The sequence below is a fragment of the Triticum urartu genome, unplaced genomic scaffold (genome assembly GCF_003073215.2).
Source record: "Triticum urartu cultivar G1812 unplaced genomic scaffold, Tu2.1 TuUngrouped_contig_5888, whole genome shotgun sequence".
Classification (NCBI taxonomy): Eukaryota; Viridiplantae; Streptophyta; class Magnoliopsida; order Poales; family Poaceae; genus Triticum; species Triticum urartu.
The window spans coordinates 1,379-6,233 of record NW_024116599.1 but is presented as its reverse complement, the minus strand read 5'-3'; the positions used below and the strand labels follow the sequence as shown (position 1 = coordinate 6,233).

Sequence of the window (4,855 nt, the reverse complement as noted above, 5' to 3'; positions counted from 1 at the left end):
AATTCACGGAACAGCAAGCAAAAATCATCAACCTGTAACCGCCCGTCCACCAACTCCATGACGTCAAACTAGAGGATAGGCATGAATGCTCAGCTTTTTACAGAAAGCTTAAAGCAATACAAATCAAGAACGAGGAAAGATAGGCAAGCGAGACTAGCTTAAGACAATCAAAGTAGTTCATCAGGCCAAACTTGAGACAATCAATAAAGTTCATGGCCAATTTCAGCACCAAATTAGTCCATCATATGCCAAACTTAAGGAGATCAACATGGTTTCATGACCAATTTCAGCACCAAATGAGTTCATCATATGCCAAATTTGAGGAAATCAACAGAATTTCATGACCAATTTCACCACCAAAGCAAGTTCATCATATGCCCAACTAGAGGAAACTAACAGAGTTCGCGGCCAACTTCACCTACTCGATGCAAGACGATCAACGAAGCAAAACAAGGAAGAAAGACACCAAACATGACCACATCAACAAGGCGTCTTCCATGAGCACAACCACTGGGACTACTCGACCTTGACGTGGAAGACGTCCGTGCGCTCCTCCTCCTTGACCTTGAGCAGGGTGACCCAGAGCACGCCGTTCTTCATCTCGGCCTTGATCTTGTCCATCTTGTACGCGTCAGCAGCAGGCACCTCGATGCGGCGGTTGTACCTCGGCATCGCGGAGTCGTCGTCGCCGTCCCAGGGCTGCTTCTCGCCCTCGCCCTCGATGACCAGGATGTTCTTGTCCGCGCGCGCCTTCACGTGGTCCTTGGTCAGCCCCGGCATCGGCACCTTGAGGTACACCGCGTCGTCGTCCTCCTTGGCCACCCAGCGTCCGAGCTGCGACGCCCCAGCACCAGCGGTGGAGGAGAGGCCGCCGGTCTGAGATGCGACGTCCTCCATCAGAGACAGCAGACGGGCCATGCTGGTCGGCGCGCCGAGCGAGTCGAGCACGTCTGCAAAATCAACACCAAGGACACCAAAAGCAGATCACAGGGCTGATTTGACTCACGGTGTTGAGACTTCAGCACGAACGCAAAGAAACGGCGCGCCACGGGTAGGGAACGGAAGCATACCCTGCGAGAAGAAGCTGGGGATGACGAGGTCGCGGGCGCTGTAGTCGTCGTCGTCGTCGTCGTAGCGGCTGACCTCCTTGGCCTTGGTACGGGCGGCGGGCCGCGATGACGGCGGGGGAGTCGACCGAGCGGAAGGCCACGGGAGCACCGGACTTGAGGAGGCTGGCCGGCGCGGCACCCTCGCCCTTGCAAACGACGGCGGAGGCCATGGTCTCTCTCTCTCTCTCTTCTTTCCCCCTCTCTCTCTTCTTCTGTGATTTTGGATTCTTGTGGCTGAGCGAGACGGGGTGCGGAATGGCGGGGGGTTTTGAAGAGCGGGAGGGATTTCTTGGGGGAGGGGATGGGAAACTGGTTTAGAAGGTTCTGGACAGATCGGTTGGGCTCTCGAGCCTTCCACAGCTTTGCGATTCGTGCTGCTTGATATACGATTAGGGCGACATGGGTGCAGGCCGGCCCTTGATCGAGACGCGGCCCTTGATCTGTGAGTCTTCCCTCCTCGCCATTGTGGCTTGAGGTTCGACTAGGCGAGTTGTGTTGTTGTAGTCGTGGTGTGTGTACTGTGTGACGAAAGGCGTTGTATCAGCCGCTTGGCTCCTCTTCTATGCTATTGATGCACCTCTTCATGATGTATCCTTAAATTTTTTTTTGCTAAGAAACGAGTCTATATAAAGATGAGATTACTATTTTGAGGCCTAACAAAATAAGGGCCCCGAGTCCTAGTTTCGCCCCGGGCCCCCGAAATACGAGGACCGGCCCTGCATGGGTGGTGCTAACTTTTGATCTGCTCAGCTACGTCGAGCACGACTAATTTGCTTTTCAAAGTTGGACTACTTTTGCAAAGAATTCGTACCGTTTGGTGGACTCGGATGGAAACAATAGACAGCTCAATTGCTTATGCTAATACAATGTCAACCTAATAACACTGTTTGATTTGCTAAACTCTGTATGTTCAGCTTATACAAGGCACCTAAATAACCATACGAAAATAATAAGTATGAAGTAATCGTACTATAAAACCGTGTTGAGGCTACACAATCCACCTTTTATAATGACTCACAAAATCCAAGGTTATCCTCTCTTTTTTGAAAATAATATCGGGAACGTCTGATTTGTAACAAATCCAAATCCAGCGAACATTCTACCATGCCACCTGAGAACACCTGATCACATGCACGGATCTTAGCACAAGAAGCCCTGCCACATCAAATTTGAAACTCGTAAGCAGGACATAAAAGTTGCACGAACGCTCCTAACCAAGCAAAGACACCCACCGGAGACCTGTGATTGAATCCCAAATCCTCCTTTTATTTTATTTTTTTACTTTTACAAGGGGGAGAAAATATGCACACACAAAATTGGTACATGGCAGTTTTTTTAAAAAGAATTGGCAGATTTATATATTAAAAAAGCTAACTTGCCACGTGGCAAATTTGAATACCTTTTCGTGATGCTTCAGATGTCAATTTTGTTTTGTACACATGGAAAAACTTAGATAAAAATTCTCATGGTCCCATGACAAATTCATAACATTTTTTACTTCCAAACATAGCAATTTTAGTCTATTTTTTTGTAATGCTACACCATGGCAAAGCTTTGAGAATTTTTATCGATTATTTTCATGGCAATTTTGGAATTTGATTTTCTATTTTCGCACATGCCAGTTTTATTACTAAGAGGATAGCAATTTTATTATTTTAGAGCATGGAAATTTTATTGTTGAGAGCATGTCAATAGTATTTATTTTTTGGATCATGACAACTTCCTGTGTGTGATTTCTACGTGTTTTTGAAAATGAAAATATAAAGCATGGAAAGTTCACTGCGTATGTCTTTCTATTAATTAATATGCAAATTTGCCATGCATAATGTTCTCTGTCTGCAATTTGGACCACGAATTTTTGTTATTGTTTTTTTTATAATTTACTATGGCCTTTTTGCCATGTACCTATTTTTCTGGTATGCTACCATGGCATTTTTTTGGTTGCACTTTGTAAATTATGTTGACTATACCTTTTTCTATATAAGAACATATTTCAATTTTGGTTGATGGCAATTTTTCTAAAATTATCAAATATTTGGCACAACCCTTCTTTCTGCACCATAATTATCTAGCCAACTTGGGGGTCTCATGGAAACACCCGTATATCGCTACTAAATAGTTTGCTTGATCATCCCCGTCCCATCGAACGAATTGTTCGCTCGTGGGTGCCTTCCGTTTTGACGTCCACCAGATATTGTGGTACCTTTTTTAAGAAAACACGTAGTATGTCTACCTTCGACCCCCCTGGCTCACATGGCCTCTGGTTCGACCAGCCCGGTGTCGGTTCTACAACCTTTTCACGTGAACAGCAGGTGGTCTCGGGTCTAGGCCTCTCAGATTCACGTAGCTCCTCCCGCTCATCCTTAGAAGGTGTTGCGTCACCTAGGGCGTCGAGCGCTACGACACTAGCAGGAGGCTGGCTCGGTGGGGAGACGTTCATCCACGCAAGACATCTAGGAGCCTGTTTCCTGAGGGGTAGATCCGTTGGGCAGCGTTAGCCAAGATGTCTAGCGGTGCTCCTGCCTCACTGTCTATCAGGCTCATGGGCAGGGTTATGTTGGAGCCTAAGCAGGAGGCACCGGTGGTGCTATCCTCCCCATTTGCGCCCAAGATCCCTCCCATGTGGACATGGGAATCTTCACTGGCAGGCCGGAGTGAGACCTATATCCTCCACCAGTCACCAGTGATGGATTGGACATGGAGCATGGACTTCGGCTCACGGTGTGGTTTATGTGGTTGGTGCAAGGCCACCGGTCTCATGCTCCAAGGCAGGCGAGGCGATTTTTGTTTGGATGAACATCCCTAGGAATCAGTTCTCGGTTCATTGTTTCCACCTGGAGGATTTCTTGATGGTGTTAGCCTCCCGGAGCTCCGCAATGCGGCCATTGGGGCAAACCCTATTGAGCATGCGGGGTTCAAGCTTTTCATCAAACCATTGTTGCATCAAGCCCAAGCCACGTCCAACCTCTTGCGCCTTCATGGCAATTTCTATGCAGCTCAACATCCCTAGGCACCATTTCTCAGTTTATGAATGCTACAATTAATTATTTTCAACTCAACATAGTCCTCTCCCGCATATCTAAGCTTTGTACACCAAATTTAACCTTTTCCTATTTAAAATGATTATTTCTATTGTTTATTCTAATATTTGCCATGTTGTGACAGGAAAAAGGCATATAGAATGAAACTATCAGCTTTTAGATCAAGTTTTATACACGTTTAGATTGTAAATTAGGCCACTCTCCTAATCAATATTAATGTTTCCTTTGAACTACTTGCATTACTGAAACACTCACTATCAATTGATTTTCCGCATATGCATTGTACAATGAATGCCGGCAATAATTTTTTGAAAGATGTGTTCATGGGTGATGTGCAGCTCCGCACAAGACTGTGTTCCATGTGGCACTATCCATTCATTGTTCAGTCTCGCTCTCTGATAGCCAGGCAACCTCCTGAAGCAATTATAGCCAATCATCCATACAAAAAAAGGTTTCCCTGATCATTGGGAAGCCATACAAGCATTCAAATATGCAGGAAAAGGAGACTCTCCCTACGTGAATGGTGTTGCATATCACTTCACAATTAATCTTCTATAGTCAAATCTAATAGAGATATGCAATGATCAAAGGGTTACAGTCTTTATGAAAGGTCTTCCTCTGTATAAAGCATTGCAATGAGCTCGACCTAAAACCCATTGTCATTTCTTCTCTCATCTTAAAATAGAAAACAACATATATGCACGC

At 45.8% G+C, this 4,855-nt stretch overlaps 1 pseudogene; it reads right to left on the bottom strand.

Annotated features, from left to right (window-relative positions):
- Window positions 1–317: 317 nt before the first annotated feature.
- On the bottom strand, window positions 318–1,351 carry LOC125529833 (annotated as a pseudogene).
- Window positions 1,352–4,855: the final 3,504 nt, after the last annotated feature.